This window comes from Palaemon carinicauda, chromosome 19, assembly GCF_036898095.1.
Source record: "Palaemon carinicauda isolate YSFRI2023 chromosome 19, ASM3689809v2, whole genome shotgun sequence".
NCBI classification, from domain to species: Eukaryota; Metazoa; Arthropoda; class Malacostraca; order Decapoda; family Palaemonidae; genus Palaemon; species Palaemon carinicauda.
The window spans coordinates 97,528,235-97,546,527 of record NC_090743.1 but is presented as its reverse complement, the minus strand read 5'-3'; positions in this window follow the sequence as shown (position 1 = coordinate 97,546,527).

Here is an 18,293-nt window from a genome sequence, read left to right as displayed (position 1 = left end):
AGTGACGCAGGTTCTACAAGCTGGGGTGTGGAAGCGTCAGACAACCTTCACAGCCCACTACCTGCAAGACGTGACCCACAGGAGGCTCGATACATTCTTTATCGGCCCTGTGGTGGGCTGCACAACAGCTGGTTTAAACCTCAGGCTCCTTAATGGACAAGTAGCAGAAGGTTGAGGGCATTGTTACCCGGTCTTAGTCTGCATGAATGAAAAGGTATGTCTGGCCCTTATTCTTTTCTTCATCCTCCCCCTCTCTTGGGGAAAGCAGCATCCTGGGTTCTCTGCACAGCTGACCTCAAACCACTGCAGGTAAACCATGTTCCCTTGTGTTCCTAGTGCAGTATTAAGCTAATACTGTCACGTCCCCATACCCTGACGAGGTGGTATTGGGAGAGTCCTAGTCTCAAGTTTCCATCTAAAGGATTTCAGGTCAACCTCCTAGGACGAGTCACACTTCATTCATTCACACACAGCTTGCGTAGGCCGCAGCCCTTGCAGAGCAAGGTGCTAGCGAGGTGCAGGGACTCCTTATCGTTGAGTGCCGACACACTGAGATACTGAGTCCCCGGGCAAAAGACAAAAGCCAGTAATGGCTGGGACTTACCACCCTACCTAAGGGTTGAGTCACCCATATTAGATAGCGTAGTTTGTATTTCAGTTACGGAACAAATGACAAATTCGTAGGTAATTTGTATTTTTCCTAACTATACAAATATTAGCTATTTAATCAAACTTGCCCACCACCCCTGTCCCCCGTGAAGTCCTACCTCTGAGCAAAGTGAAGTATTCACCGGTGTGTGTGAGGGGGGGGGGTAGCAAGTTACCCCTCCCTACCCCCCCGTAACTGGCGGTGGAGTAGTAAAACCCTCGTTAAAATTCTAATGGCTCGTCATTTCAGCTACGCCGAAAGTAATTACCCCATATTAAATAGCTAAGATTTGTATAGTTAGAAAAAATACAAATTACCTACGAATTTGTCATTTTTAAACATTAAACTTACCCGCTGGTTATATAACAATAGCTGTAATCTCTGACGTCCAGCAGAAATTCAAAAACTCGCGGCAATCGCAGATAGAGTTGCCAGGTGTACACTAGCGCCCTCACGGGAGATAGGCCGAACCATTCCATACATCACCAGATCTTCCCTGCCGCCATTGCTGGCAACATCGTTTGGAATTCACTTGTGATTAACCTGGATTTTAGCAGTATATTGGAGATGTACTCGTAAATACGGTTTTCAATATTAATCTTACCCGATGATCATGTAGCTGTCAACTCTGTTACCCGACAGAAATCTACGGTCGGGATACGCCAGCGATCGCTATACAGGTGGGGGTGTACACAACAGCGCCATCTGTGAGCAGGTACTCAAGTACTTCTTGTCAACAAGAACTCAATTTTTCCTCTGTCGTGCCACCGGCTAGACCTACTTGGATACGCTGTTGATTCTGGAGTTATTGTTCACGATTTGGTGATGTATTTGCTCTAGAGTTTAGCCTTCGCTATTCAGGAAGCTTTATCATTAGCTTAGCAAGCTTTTGGAATTAATTTGATTTAATTATGGTGACGAAGAGAGTATGGACTCTCTTTCACTTTTAAATGGCCGACCCTTCCCTTAGACGGAAGTGTTGGTGTCGAAGAGTATCCCCACCCTTCCCTTAGACGGAAGTGTGTTTAGGTTTTTGGTAATTTTGCTTAACAAAGTTATAGATTTATTTTATATCTCTCCGCCTTTTATAGGCCTCTTCGATTAACTTCCATTTATTATAAACTTATAAAAATTAATTTTTATGTTTGTTTATATGCGACCTTTCCTAATAGTAGGCGGTCCTTACTTGGAACCGAAGTTAATTAACATTGAGCCCGTCTTATCGTTTTTCCTGTTAAGAATTTATGCTATTTTATTTTCAATATTAAACTTACCCGATAATCATGTAGCTGTCAACTCTGTTGCCCGACAGAATTCTATGGAGGGATACGCCTCTATCACAATACTAGAAGGGGGTGTACTTACCAGTGCCACCTGTGGCCAGGTACTCAAGTACTTCTTGTTGACACCTCCTCAATTATTCCTCTGTCGTGCTTCCGGCAAGACGTTCTGGGATACGCTTATGTTCTTGGAGTATTTTCACGACTTTGGTGAAGTATTTCTCTTTGATTTCGGCTGTCGCTTTACTGGAAACTTCTATATTAGCTTAGTTAGCTTTTGGAATTAATTTGATTAATTATGGTGACGAAGAGAGTATGAACTCTCTTTCACCTTTAAATGGCCGACCCTTCCCTTAGACGGGAGTGTTGGTGTCTAAGAGAGTATAGACTCTCTTTCTTAATTTTGCTTAACAAAAGTTATAGATTTATTTTATATCTCTCCGCCTCTTATAGGCCTCTTCGATTAACTTCCTTTTATTATAAACTTATTAAAATTAATTTTTATATTTGTTTATATTCGACCTTCCTAATAGTAGGCGGTCTTTTCTTGGTACCGAAGTTAATTAACATTGAGCCCGTCATTTTGGTTTTACCTGTTAACATATTATGCTATTTTAATGTCTTTGAAAGAATTTCTTTGATAGTCTCGTACTGTTTTCAAAGTTGAACTAACGTTTTGTTTTGTCTCTGCAGTTGTTGACGTTCAGAACGTTCAACTTGCGCTCTATCGTTACGATAGAGAAAGAATTTTCACGGTTTCACGTTGCAGTAAGAGTAACCGTGTCTAGCGTTTTGTTCATTCTTTCTTAACTTAATGGTTTTAATCCTAATAAAGGAACTTTTCATTTTGGGAAATATTTCAGTTTTTTCCTTTAACAATAATATGTTTTAACGATATATATGATTGGGCTCTTCTCTCAGGTTCTAAGTCAAGAGAGAGAGAGAGAGAGATAGAGACGGAGGGAGAAAGAGGAGGATAAACGTTTCATTCAAGCGAGTAACGTTGTTATCGTTTTTGCTCTTCTCCCTAGTCTCTTTAGGGGAAGAAGGTAAACGTTTCTAGAGTGATCTAGTGTTTAGTCTCTTTCCAGCCACTGAATTATTTATCTTTCATTAGATTTTTCTGTTACATTGTAATTCTGTTTTCGCAATTACTAACTTTTGAGAAAGGATAGAATTGCGTGTTTCAGGTACAAACCACTTAAAGTTTCGAGTTCAGTGAAATAAGTGCAAACAGAAAATCAAAGTGATAAGTGATTAGCGCAAAGTGTGTCAGTGTTGTGCGTGAGGGTACTTCTGTGCGCGCCAGTCGTCCTCCCAGTCCGGGACCTCTTGCAAGCTCCCAAGCCCAGGGGAGAAGCAATGTCGAAGGGCAGAAGGGTTCAGCAGGCCTTGATCGGCGCACAGAAGTATCCTCGGTGGTTGTGGGCGTGTCTTACCGAGATCGTCACTCCCACCCGCAGACGATTGAGCCCTTATTTGCTCGTCTGCAGAAGAAATTTAGGGGAGAAAACGCTGGTCTCAGGTCTCAAGACCTCTTAAACGTAAAGTCCAGACCTATGCCAGACGTACGAAGTTAGAGTTCAACAACCCGGATGCAGTCATTGGGTTAGCTCTGACTCTCCTCAGTCATCAGTTGAATGCACTCCGCCTAAGAGGAGTAAGGTTCTGCCACAACAGAGCTCGACTGTTAAGGCTTTACCTCAGCCTACTGTAGTTTCTGCCGACCCCAAGTGGACTCTACTACAGTCCATGCAAGCACAGCTTTCGGACTTGATGCGTGAGTGTCGGGCTGAGAGTGTTGCGCCTCCGCCTCCGCCTACACTCCCTCCGCCTGCGCTTGCTCCGCCTGATCGCAGTACCACCTGCCAGGCGTACGATGTTGAGCCACGTTCTGAGTTTGCTGTTCCCAGTGGTGTTCAGCCTCCGCCTTCCTTAAGGCAACCTTTACAATGGGATCAGGAGGATTATACCTCTCTTCCTCCGCCTCCACTTGCTGCTCCACCAGTGATGCAACACTCGGTTGAGGTACAACAACCTCTCAAGTCCATGAGTCAGTCTCCTCAGCTCTCGCTGCAGCGAGCTCAACCCTCCTCAAGGCAAGCACCTCAACACCTCAGCCTTGCGCCTCAGGAGCCTCAACTTGCGAGACTTTTACTGCGTTCTGCGCAGCCACTACCTTTTCGCTCTCAGCTCACACCGCAGGAACCTCAACTCGTTCCTCAGGAACTTGCTACTGCGCATCCGCCAACCACTCAGCAAGCGCAACCCTTGAGTTCAGCCACTCATGCCAGGAGTCAGCCTCCTCCACCCATGCGCCTACCTTCTGCTACTTCCTTTGATCAGCCTTTGCAGACTGAGCCTCAGGTGTTCCCTCAACAGAGTCTTGAAGAGGAAACCACAACTATTGTTGTTCCAGCTCGTTCTGACTCTGCTGTTCAGCATACCTTACCTCCATTTTCAAACCTTATGATAATGGAGGTTATTTGTATTACTTATAAAAATATATTTGTATTCCTGGCAATATATTTTTAACAATATCGCAAAATATGGCAAAAATATGAATCATGAGTTATGAATGTAAGGTATATATTATGTTGATATTAAAACCCCATGCAAGCATGCATAAAGCACTCTAGCACTGGTCATGGAATTTCTGAGAAATGTTAAACGCCATGCACACGCTCTGCTTACCTTACATGCTCTGCTTACAGCATGCTCTGCATACTACATGCTCTGCATACAGCATGCTCTGCATTCAGCATGCTCTGCATACAACATGCTCTACATACAGCATGCTCTGCATACAGCATGCTCTGCATACAACATGCTCTGCATACAGCATGCTCTGCATTCAGCATGCTCTGCATACAACATGCTCTGCATACAGCATGCTCTGCATTCAGCATGCTCTGCATACAACATGCTCTACATACAGCATGCTCTGCATACAGCATACTCTGCATACAACATGCTCTGCATACCTTACCGCATGCTTCTCAGTCACACATCTTTGGTTGTTGCCAACTCACTAGACTGTCAAGCAGTTTCATAACGTTGCCTTCTAGTCTGCTGCTTTTGCACCAGTGAACCCTCACTGAGAGAACTTAGCTTTTCTAGGATATGGTCCCTGTAGATGAGAAAGTTCTTTTCTCCCTCCTTCTGATATTCCCTTGAGGACTCTGTCATTTGGAGGGAGCCTTTAGCTGCATAGCCTCCTATGGACTTTTATTTAAGCATAACATGCTTCCAGGGAAGGTAATGGTTCCACTTCAGTCGCTAATCCCGTCTGTTACCACACCTGCTCCCATAGACCTTGAGCTGTGTTACAAGACATGCAGTCCAAGCTTAGTCCTTGTTAGAGGATTTTTTGTTTACGGAGTCAATGTGTCACGGGGAAGACGTTCAACAACCAACAGAAGTGACTTGTTGTGACGCAGTGCGGCAACCTCAGCAACCCGATAAGGAGTTTGTCTGTACGACCCAGACAGTCTAGACAGATTCGGGTTGTCACTGTACTTCCTCGCTTGCCCATGATTGACAGTTCACAGACTGTGCAGCAGTACCATGATCTTGTGTCCGGCTCCGTCAGACGACTGGCTTTTAAGAGCTCCCACAAGTCGTCGCTGTCTGGAGATTTTCAAATGGACTATGGATCTGACCAAGGAACTGGGCCTCCTGGTCAATTTTGAGGAGTCTCAGCTCGTCCCATCCCAGACCATTGTCTCCTTGGGTATGGATCTTCAGAGTCGAGCTTTTCGGACTTTTCCGTCGGCCCCAAGGATCTTCCAAGCCCTAGAATGCATCCAGAGCATGCTGAGAAGGAACCGATGCTCAGTCAGGTAGTGGATGAGTCTAACAGGGACACTTTCATCGCTGGCCCTGTTCATCGTGTTAGGGAGACTCCACCTCCCCCCCCCTTCAGTATCATCTAGCTGCTCACTGGATAAAGGACATGACGCTAGAGACGGTCTCAGTTCCTGTTTCCGAAGAGAGGAGGTCTTCTCTCGCGTGGTGTAAGAACAGCTTTCTTCTCAAGGAAGTCTACCTTTGGCTGTTCAGAAACACGACCGCCGTCTCCTCTCGGACGCATCAGACACGGGCTGGGGTGCGACTTTGGACGGACAAGAATGCTCGGGAACATGGAATCAGGAGCAAAGGACACTTCACATCAATTGCAAGGAGTTGTTGGCGGTTATTCTGGCCTTGATAAACTTCAAGTCCCTCCAGCTTAACAAAGTGGTGGAGGTGGACTCTGACAACACCACATCCCTGGCTTACATCTTCAAGCAGGGAGGGACTCTTTCGTGGAAGTTGTTCTAGATCGCAAGGGACCTACTCATCTGGTCTAAAGATCGAAAGCTAACTGGTAACGAGGTTCATTCAGGGCGGTATGAATGTCATGGCAGATCACCTCAGACGGAAGGGTCAGGTCATCCCCACAGAGTGGACCCTTCTCAAGAATGTTTGCAGCAGACTTTGGGCCCTGTGGGGTCAGCCAACCATAGATCTGTTCACTACCTCGATAACCTAGAGACTCCTGTTGTATTGTTCTCCGATTCCAGACCCAGCAGCAGTTCACGTGGATGCTTTTCTGCTGGATTGGTTCCATCTCGACCTGTATGCATTCCCGCCGTTCAAGATTGTCAACAGGGTACTTCAGAAGTTCTCCTCTCACAAAGGGACACGGCTGACGTTGGTTGGCTCCGCTCTGGCCCGCGAGAGAATGGTTCTTAGAGGTACTGCAATGGCTGGTCGACATTCCCAGGACTCTTCCTCTAGGAGTGAACCTTCTAAGTCTACCTCACGTAAAGAAGGTACACCCAATCCTCCACGCTCTTCGTCTGACTGCCTTCAGACTTTCGAAAGACTCTCAAGAGCTAGGGGCTTTTCGAAGGAGGCAGCCAGAGCGATTGCCAAAGCAAGGAGAACATCCACTCTCAGAATCTATCAGTCTATAGGGGAAGTCTTCCGTAGCTGGTACAAGACCAATGCAGTTTCCTCAACCAGTACCACTGTAACCCAGATTGCTGACTTCCTGTTATATCTAAGGAAAGTAAGATCCCTTTCAGCTCCTACGATCAAGGGTTACAGAAGTATGTTGGCAGCGGTTTTCCGCCACAGAGGCTTGGATCTTTCCACCAACAAAGATCTACAGGACCTCCCTAGGTCTTTTGAGACCTCAAAGGAACGTCGGTTGTCCACTCCAGGCTGGAATCTAGACGTGGTCCTAAGGTTCCTTATGTCATCAAGATTTGAACCTCTCCAATCAGCCTCTTTTTAGGACCTCACATTAAAAACTCTTTTCCTCGTGTGCTTGACAACAGCTAAAAGAGTAAGTGAGATCCACGCCTTCAGCAGGATCATTGTTTTCACATCTGAAACGGCTACATGTTCCTTGCAGCTCGGTTTTTGCTAAACGAGCTTCCTTCACGTCCTTGGCCTAAGTCGTTCGAGATCCCAAGCCTGTCCAACTTGGTGGGGAATGATCTGAAGAGAGTACTTTGCCCAGTTAGAGCTCTTAGGTACTATCTAAAAAGGTCTTAACCTTTACGAGGACAATCAGAAGCCTTATAGTGTGCTATCAAGAAACCTTCTTTTCCAAGTTCTAAGAACTCAGTTTCTTACTATTCAGGCTTCTGATTAGAGAAACACATTCTCATCTGAAGGAAGAAGACCTTGCTTTGCTGAAGGTAAGGACACATGAAGTGGGAGCTGTGGCTACTTCAGTGGCCTTCAAACAGAGCCATTCTCTGCAGTGTGTTATGGATGCAACCTATTGGAGAAGCAAGTCAGTGTTCGCATCATTCTATCTCAAAGATGTCCAGTCTCTTTACGAGTACTGCTACACCCTGGGACCATTCGTAGCAACGAATGCAGTAGTAGGCGAGGGCTCAGCCACTACATTCCCATAATCCCATAACCTTTTAACCTTTCTCTTGAATACTTTTTATGGGTTGTACGGTCGGCTAAGAAGCCTTCCACATCCTTGTTGATTTGGCGGGTGGTCAATTCTTTCTTGAGAAGCGCCGAGGTTAAAGGTTGTGATGAGGTCCTTTAGTATGGGTTGCAGCCCTGTATACTTTAGCACCTTTGAGTTGATTCAGCCTCCCAAGAGGAACGCTGCGCTCAGTAAGGAAGACGATCTTATTAAAGGCAGAGTAACGGTTCAAGTCGACTTCCTTACCAGGTACTTATTATTTCATTGTTATTGTGGATAACTGATTATATGAAATACGGGATACTTAGCTATCCTTTAATCTTGTACACTGGTTTTCACCCACCCCCCTGGGTGTGAATCAGCTACATGATTATCGGGTAAGTTTAATATTGAAAAATGTTATTTTTATTAGTAAAATAAATTTTTGAATATACTTACCCGATAATCATGATTTAATCGACCCTCCCTTCCTCCCCATAGAGAAACAGTGGACCGAGGAATAATTGAGGAGGTGTCAACAAGAAGTACTTGAGTACCTGGCCACAGGTGGCGCTGGTAAGTACACCCCCTTCTAGTATTGTGATAGCTGGCGTATCCCTCCATAGAATTCTGTCGGGCAACGGAGTTGACAGCTACATGATTATCGGGTAAGTATATTCAAAAATTTATTTTACTAATAAAAATAACATATTTTAATGTTTTTGAAAGAATTTCTTTGATAGTCTCGTACTGTTTTCAAAGTTGAACTAACGTTTTGTTTAGTCTCCGCAGTTGTTGACGTTCAGAACGTTCAACTTGCGCTCTATCGTTACGATAGAGAGAGAGAGTATTTCACGGTTTCACGTTGCAGTAAGAGTAAACCGATTCTAGCGTTTCGTTCATTCTTTCTTAGCTTAAATGGTTTTAATTCTAATAAAGGAACTTTTTATTTGGGAAACCTTTCAGTTTTTTTCCTTTAACAAATAATATGTTTTAACGATATATATAATTGGGCTCATCTCTCAGGTTCTAAGTCAAGAGAGAGAGAGAGAGAGATAGAGACGGAGGGAGAGAGAGGAGGATAAACGTTTCGTTCAAGCGGGTAACGTTCTCGTTTTTTGCTCTTCTCCCTAGTCGCTATAGGGGAAGAAGGTAAAACGTTTCTAGAGTTTTATTCTTGTTCCCAGGCTTTATGCGGTGAGAGATTTTAAACGTAGTTTATTTGATCTAGTGTTTAGTCTCTTTTCCAGCCACTGAATTCTTTATCTTTCATTATGTTTTTCTGTTACATTGTAATACTGTTTTCGCAATTACTACCTTTTAATGAAGGATAGGATTGCGTGTTTCAGGTACAAACCACTTAAAGTTTTGAGTTCAGTGAAATAAGTGCAAACAGAAAATCAAAAGTGATAAAGTGATATGCGCAAAATGTTACAGTGTTGCGTTCGAGGGTTCGTCTGTTCGTGCCAGTTGTTCACCTAGTCCGATACCTCTTACAAGCTCCCAAGCCCAGGGGAGAAGTAATGTCGAAGGACTTATGGGTTCCACAGGCCCTGATCAACGAACAGACGTTTCCCTCCGTGGTTTCGGGTGTATCTACACACGTTGCCGACGTGATCACCCCACCCACACAAAGACGAGAGAGCCCATTTATTCCTCGTCTGCGGAAGAGGTTTCTCGCAGAAACCATGGACCAAATCTTGCAGCTTTTAAGTGCAAGTCGGTCCCTTCCGCGCAAGTCCAAAGGCCTAGGTGTAGCCACTGGGTCAGTTCGGACTTGCTGCAGTACGACAACTGCACACCTCCCAAGAGAGGCAAGGTGGTACCGCAACAGGCAGTAACTCCGTCTGTTGCCGCACCAGCGGTTTTAGACCCTCAGTCACAACGGACAGTAGCTCCGTTTGTTGTTGTCTTTCATAGACCCTAGTGGTCCATGCTGCAGACTATACAGTCTCAGCTTGCTCCTTCATGCAGGAGTATCATGCTGGAAGGTTGACAATGCACCTGTTAACCTACAACCCGCCGAGGTTGTGCGCTCAGCAGATACTGCGGCTGCCTGCTCCCACCCTCCACCTGTGAGAGCTCCACCACCGATGCGCAGTCCACCCTGCCAGACGCATGTTCTTGCTGCACCATCTGCTAACATGCGTGAGCTACCGCATCAGCAGTGGGAAGGTTCTGTAGAGCTGCCGGGTTCCAGCACTATGCGGCATTCTCCGCAGCCCATGCAGCATGCTCTGCATACCTTACAGCATGCTCCGCATACCATGCAGCATGCTCTGCATACCTTACAGCATGCTCTGCATACCATGCAGCATGAGCCGCATACCTTACAGCATGCTCCGCATACCATACCGCATGCTCCTCAACCCACCGCAGCCCCTCCCACGCTCCAGCACTCTGCTTTTGTTGTTGCCAGCTCCCACACTCCGACTGCGGAGAAGGTTGACGATGCACCCGTGGGCCTACACCTCCCACGGTTGTGCGCCCGGCATGGCTTCCTGCTCTCACACTCTTGTTGTGAGAGCTCCTCCACCCATGCACAAGTCAACCCTGCCAGATGTATGATGACTCCCACACACAGAGCACTCCGTTGCCGTGCGTGAGCTACCACAAGCTGCCGTGTTTTGACACGGTGTGTCAGCCTCCGCAACACACTGTGGTTACCGCCACTCGCCAGCAGCAAACTAGTCAGTCAGGAGTTGAGGCTTCCCCACACAACTTTGGTTGTTGCCAACTCACAAACTGTCATACAGTTACATGACGTTGCCTTCTGGTCTGCTACTTATACACCAGTGCTGTATGTCCTCACGCTCCTGTTGTGGTTGACAGTTCAGTTTTTGACAGTTCACAGACTGTCAAGCAGTTTCATAACGTTGCCTTCTGGTCTGCTGCTTTTGCACCAGTGAAACCCTCACTGAGAGAAGGTTCCTGTAGATGAGAAAGTGCTGTTCTCCCTCCTTCTGATATTCCCTTGAGGACTCTGTCATTTGGAGAGGAGCCTTAAGCTGCTTAGCCTCCTATGGACTTTTAATTAAGCATAACATGCTTCCAGGGAGGGTAAATGGTTCCACTTCAGTCGCTAACCCCGTCTGTTGCCACACCTGCTCCCATAGACCTTGGGCTTTGTTGCAAGACATGCAGTCCAAGCTTAGTCCTTGATAGAGGATTTTTTACGGAGTCAGTGTGTCACTGGGAAGACGTTCAACAACCAGCAGAGGTGACTTGTTGTGACGCAGTGCGGCAACCTCAGCAACCCGATAAGGAGTTGTCTGTACTACCCAGACAGTCTAGACAGTTTCGGGTTGTCGCTGTACTTCCTCGCTTCCCCATGGTTGTCAGTTCACAGACTGTGCAGCAGTACCATGATCTTGTGTCCGGCTCCGTCACGCATCCACCAGTGCGACCGGATTCAGCGAGTCAGACGTTGCCCACTCCGTTGCCGTTTCCTCATCAGTTTCGGATGAGGAACCCTCTGATGAGGACATGGCTGAACGAGAAGATCAATCCCCAGCCCTGCTATCCATCCAGAAGATGCTGAAGAAGGAATACAGCCCTGTCAGGCTGTGGATGAGTCTGGTTAGGACACTGTCATCCGTGGTGCATTTGGTGTCACTTGGAAGACTACACCTCTGTCCTCTTCGGTTTCATCTAGCTCTTCACTGGAAAAGGACAAGACGCTACAAGCGGTCTCGATCCCGGTTTCCGGAAGATAAGTCTGGTCTAACCTGAGGAAAGGACTTTATCAACCTTTTATAGGGTCTTCCCCTGACTGTTCAGACTCCCAACCACGTTCTCTTCTCAGACGCATCGGACGTAGGCTGGGGTGCGACCTTAGGCGGTAGGGAATGCTCGGGATTATGGAACTTGCGTCAAAGGACAATGCATTTTAACTGCAAGAAGCTTCTGGCAGTAAGTCTGACCTGGAAAAGCTTCAGGTCTCTCCTTCAAGACAAAGTAATGGAGGTCAACACGGACAACTCCCTGCTTTGATGTTCATCTCCTAGCAAGGAGGGACCTACTCTCTGACATGGTGCGAGTTCGCTAGTGACCTCTTCTCCTGTTCAACAGGTCTTGACTTTTCACTAGTAACAAATTTCTTCCAAGGCAACTTGAATGTCTTAGCAGTTTGTCTCAGTAGGAAGGGACAATAATTCCAACATATTGGACCCTCCACAGAGATGTATGCAAGAGACTTTGGGTCACTTGGGGCCATCCAACCATGGATCTCTTCGCAACCTCGATGTCCAAGAGGCTCTCAACAGACCCAGCAGTGGTTCTTTTAGATGCCTTTCTACTAGATTACTCTCATCTAGATCTATATGCATTCCCTCCGTTCTAGTTTGTCAACAAGGTACTGCAGAAGTTCGCCTCTCACGTTGGGACAAAGTTGACACTAGTTGCTTCCCTCTGGCCCGCGAGAGAATAACTTACCGAGGTACTTCGATGGCTAGTAGACGTTCCCAGAACTCTTCCCCTAAGGGTGGACCTGCTACGTCTGCCACGCGTAAGAAGGTACTCCAAGGCCTCCACGCTCTTCGTCTCACTGCCTTCAGAGTATCGAAAGACTCTCGAGAACTAGAGGTTTTTCGAAGGAGGCAACCAGAGCGATTGTTAGAGCAAGGAGAACATCCACCCTTAGAGTCTACCAATCGAAGTGGGGAATCTTCCTAAACTGGTGCAAGTCAGTATCCGTATCCTCGACCAGTACCTCTGTAACTCAATAGCTGACTTCCTCTTATATCTGAGAAAAGAGCGATCTCTTTCAGCTCCCACTTTCAAGGGTTACAGAAGCTTGTTGGCATCAGTCTTCCGTCACAGAGGCTTAGATCTTTTTAACAATAAAGATCTACAGGACCTCCTTAAGTCTTTTGAGACCACGAAGGAGCGTCGTTTGGTTACACCTGGTTGGAATTTAGACGTGGTTCTAAGATTCCTTATGTTAGGTTCGAACCACTTCAATCAGCCTCCCTGAAAGATCTCACCTTTAAGACTCTTTTCCTGATATGCTTTACCAGCTAAAAGAGTCAGTGAGATTCATGCCTTCAGCAAGAACATCGGATTTTCATCCGAAACGGCTACATGTTCTACATCTTGGTTTTCTAGCCAAACACGAGCTGCCTTCTCGGCCTTGACCAATATCGTTCGTTATTCCAAACTTATCGATATGGTTGGAAAGGAACTAGAAAGAGTATTATGTCCTGTAGAGCTCTTAAGTTCTTTTTTAAAAAACCTTTATGAGGCCCGTCTGAAGCTTTATGGTGTTCAGTTAAGAATTCATCTTTGCCTATGTCAGAGAATTCTTTATCCTATTATTTTCAGACTGTTAATACGAGAAGCTCATTCCCTTCTGAATGAGGAAGACCAAGCTTGGCTGAAGGTAAGGACACACGAAGTTAGAGCTATCACAACTTCCGTGACCTTTTAATAAAATAGATCTCTGCAAAATATTTTCGACGCAACCTTTTGGAAAAGCTAATCAGTGTTCGCGTCTTTTATCTTAACAATGTCCAGTCTCTTTACGAGAACTGCTACACTCTGGGACTATTCGTAGCAACGAGTGCAGTAGTGGTGGGGGCTCCACCACTACAATTCCCTAATTCCAGAACCTTTTTAATCTTTCTCTTGAAATATTTCTGGGTTGTCCGGAAGGCTAAGAAGCCTTCCGCATCCTGGTTGATTTGGCGGGTGGTCAAATTCTTTCTTGAGAAGCGCCTAGATTAGAGGTTGTGATGAGGTCCTTTAGTATGGGTTGCTGCCCTTAATACTTCAGCACCTAGGAGTCGCTCAGCATCCTAAGAGGATCGCTAGGCTCAGTAAGGAAGACGTACTTAAAAAGGCAGAGTAATGGTTCAAGTCGACTTCCTTACCAGGTACTTAATTATTTTATGTTTGTTATTTTGAATAACGGCTAAAATAAGGTACGGGATACTTAGCTTCTTTGTTAACATGTATGCTGGTCTCCACCCACCACCCTGGGTGTGAATCAGCTACATGATCATCGGGTAAGATTAATATTGAAAAATGTTATTTTCATTAGTAAAATAAATTTTTGAATATACTTACCCGATGATCATGAATTTAAGGACCCGCCCTTCCTCCCCATAGAGAACCAGTGGACCGAGGAGAAAATTGAGTTCTTGTTGACAAGAAGTACTTGAGTACCTGCTCACAGATGGCGCTGTTGTGTACACCCCCACCTGTATAGCGATCGCTGGCGTATCCCGACCGTAGATTTTTGTCGGGCAACAGAGTTGACAGCTACATGATCATCGGGTAAGTATATTCAAAAATTTATTTTACTAATGAAAATAACATTTTTTAAACATTAAATTTACCCGCTGGTTATATAAGAATAGCTTTAGTCCTCTGACGTCCGGCAGAAATTCAAAACTTGCGGCAATCGCAGATAGAGTAGCCAGGTGTACACTAGCGCCCTCACGTGAGCTACACAGAACCATTCCATGAATCTCCAGATTTTCCTTGCCGGTCACATCGGCAGCATCGTTGGAATTCACTCGTGATTAACCTGGATTTTTAACAGTATATTGGTGATGTAGTCCTAAATATGGTTATAGGCATTCGCTTATTTAGTTTTTGTTTGGTATTTGATCGCTATGTTATAGCTTAAAAGGTAGGATTAGAAGTTTTTTCAACCTGCTTTAAACTAATGAAAGCTTGATGGCAGTAGGTAAATACCCTGCCTTATCTATGACGTCACAGTCATATGACGTAATCTAGAGTATGACTTGCATTTTCTTTCTTTTTCTACAAAGAATGATGAGTGAATACTATCTTACAAAGTATTAAGTTATTTAAGATAAAAGGATTATGTTATTTTAGGAAAATTTTTGTCCTTTTAGTATACTTTCTTTAGGTAATCTTTGATCTGTTTTCAAAGATTAACTAAACTAGTGTTCAGTTTAATTTACGCTACGCAGTTCTCTTTCACTCGTTACAGTATTACAATTTGTTTTGTATCGTTATTTATGAAAAGTACATTCTTCTCAAAAACCAAAGTATTTAAGTTGTATAAGATAAAAAGGAATATGTTATTTTACAATTATATTTGTCCTTTTAGTATTTTTTCTTTAGCTTATCTTTTTGCAAAGATTTAAGAAAATTAGTGTAGAGTTAATTTTATATGACGTAGTATTCATGACAATCGATATAGTCTCACGATTCTTCGTATCGTTGTTCACTTGTTCGTTTTTGGGAATACTAAATTTTTCTTATATTATACAGTATATAGATGTTCCAATTGTAAAATGTGACTAATCATCTTTTATTGAAAACCCTTAAGTAATAAGGGTTGTTTACATATTTATATATATATATATATATATATATATATATATATATATATATATATATTATATATATATATATATATATATATATATATAATGTGTGTATGTGTATATGTATATGTATATATGTATATGTATATATATATGTATATGTATATATATATATATATATATATATATATATATATATATATGTATTCTTTATTCCTATATCTATTCATTTATTATTTTATATAAAATATTTTGTTACATTTTATATAGGATTCAATACCTATTGCATTCTCATTCAACCCTTGACAGAATAGCAAGATCTATCACAACGGGCGTGTCTACTTTTGGTCTTATGCCAAAGAGTTTAAAAGTGCAAGTTTTTAGTGCTAAATTAGTGCAGTGAATTTATTCAATACAGCGGAGGGTGCTTCTGTTCGGACCTGTCGTTATCCTAGCCTTAGATCTCTTTCAAGCTCCCTGACCCATGGGAGAAGTAATGTCGATCGGCGAAAGGAAGCGAGAGGCGTAGCCTGACGCCGAGCGTCTTGCAAGACCCGAGCAGAAGTCCCCTCGAGCGTTTTCTGTTGACGATTCCCAGAACGCTCGCCCTCGCCGTAGGTAAGGCAAGGTAAAAGTTTTTTATAACACCGAACGCAGAGCTTTGGACATCGAGGCGTCCAGCAAGGTTAGCTACTAACGCTGCTGTAAGAGTTTGACACGATGTTTGTAACTTAGTGCAACTTCTTGGTTTCTCTTGTTCGATGATCGACCGTTCTAGACGTGATCGGCATAGTTCCGAGCGTCTGAATCGCGAGCGTTATTTTTCTGAAAGTCACGTGGCGCCGAGCTTCAAGCAGTTGCATGGCGTCAAGCTTCCAACAGTTGTACTTGACGTCGAGTGTCAAGCAGTTAATCATGACGCCGAACGCCAAGCAGTTACGTGTCGTTGAGCGTCAAGCAGTTGAACGTGACACCGCGTGTCAAGCATAGCTCCAAGCGTCTAGATCGCGAGCGTCTGAATCGTGAACGGCATTGTTCCGAGAGTCACGTGACTCTGAGCGCCAAGCAGTTGCATGGCGTCTGGCTTCCAACAGTTGGACTTGACGTCGAATGTTAGGCAGTTAGACGTGACTCTGAGTGTCGTGCAGTTTCATGGCGTCAAGCTTTCAACATTTGAACTTGAAGGCTAGTGTCAAGATCGCGAACGTGTTAGTTCCGATCGTAATGACCATGAGCGACTAGCGTTGAAACATTGTTACGTGAGGCGCTATATTAGAAGATACAGAAATAAATATTAACTGGAAAGATATTATTTTCTCAGACCAAGGCCCGCTTGAACTGTTATGTGAGGCGCTATATTAAAAGATACAGAAATAAATATTAACTGGAAAGATATTATTTTCTCAGACCAAGGACCGCATGAACTAATTCTTGGTGTCTGTTGGAGAGGGAGAATTAAACTTCTAAAAGTATTGAGGTCAGAACTCAGGACCTTAAGGAGTTGACTCCTAGGAAACAAGACATCTCTACCGGTTAGACTTGTAGGAGGAAGGGAGTGACGATCTTTTTTCCCCTATTCATCTTTTAGTGGAATTCTCTTAGGAGAAGTTCTTAAGATCCTTCTCCCATCAGTTGACTTTAAGAAACTCATGAGAGTTTTTTTCTGAAGAGTTTCCAATTTATTTTGTGCCTGCTGCTCTTCGTCCCACCTTCAGAGTTTTCGCTAAGGAAGGCGTCGAAGGAGTCTGTTTACTAAGATGGTGCTGTTAGGGTAGTGCAATAGCGCGTCCTCAATGCAGCATAAAGAGCCTAACTGCAGATGTTGGTGTAGCAGCACATTCAGTTGGAGCAGCAGGAAGTGCATTAGTGGTTTTGTGAGAGAGGACAGTGTACCCTTTTTTGCTGTGTGCTTGTGGACTTAGGTCTTTGGGGTCTTGAGTCTGATCCTCCGTCAAAACCTTGAGCAACAATGCTGCAGTACAACTGGCTTTGTGAGAGAAGTCGTACATAAAAAAATTCTAGATCATTTAATAGAGCTTGAGGATGATGGGAGACTGGATGCAATGAGGCATTAAAACCTATGAAGCCAGCTTCCTTATCAATGAAACAGGATAACTTTGCACCACCCCCTTTTTTCTTCCTCTCTTCTCCCTCAAGAGTTGCTCGAAGACACAGATTTTGGTGTCTAAATCAGCAAGAAAGTTTCTGCCTTCTTTTTCTCTGAACCGCACAGACATCAGTAAGAGCCAGACTTAACTACTTCTAGCGAGACTTGGAGAGTAGAGGAGCAGACCTTTGGTCCGCGCTTTCACTAAAGGATGGATGCAAAATCTTTTTCCTAGTGAAACCTCCTTTATTAGTACTTCGATTGAACCTTTGGTCCGCGCTTTCACTAAAGGATGGATGCGAAATCTTTTTCCTAGTGAAACCTCCTGTATTAGTTACTCCGATAGACCTCTCTGCCAAATACAGAGAGGAGCCTAAGAGACAGGCTATGCAACATCAAATATCTCTCTTTGAGATGGAGGCTATTGCTCGATCCTGGATGTCACTGCTCTCAACGCCTTCGTTCAGAAGACAAAGTTCTCCAAGGAAACATCGAATTCAGTCCTTACAGCAGTAGGAAAGGTCCACTGGATGGGCTCTTTAGATCTCCAGGATGCTTACTTCCACATCCTCATCCTTCCGAACTTCAAGCAATACCTGAAGGTTCATGTATAGGTGGAAGTTGTCCAGTTTTGGGCTCTTCGTTTTGGTCTAAGCACCACACCTCAAATAGAGGGTGTGTCTGTTAGGATCTGTCGTTTTCTAATGCTTAGACCTCTTCCAAGGAAAGTTGATTTTAAAACTTCTTCCAGCTCCCTATTCCCTGGGAGAAGGACCGTCGAACGACAAAGGAAACGAGAGGCTTTAGCTCCCGGCCAGACGCCTACTCGAGCATACCTATTGACGCTTCCCAGGACTCTCACCTTCATCATAGGAAGGTGAGGTAAAAGTTTTTTCGTCATCTTCCAGACCTCTGAAGAGGAAGGTAGACATGGTCAATCAGCGTCTTATCATGACACCGCAAGCTTCTGGTTGTGCAGTTTTGAGCGTTTTTTTCTTTCTACCGAAGAAAACTCTCCTACCAAACATCCTTTAAG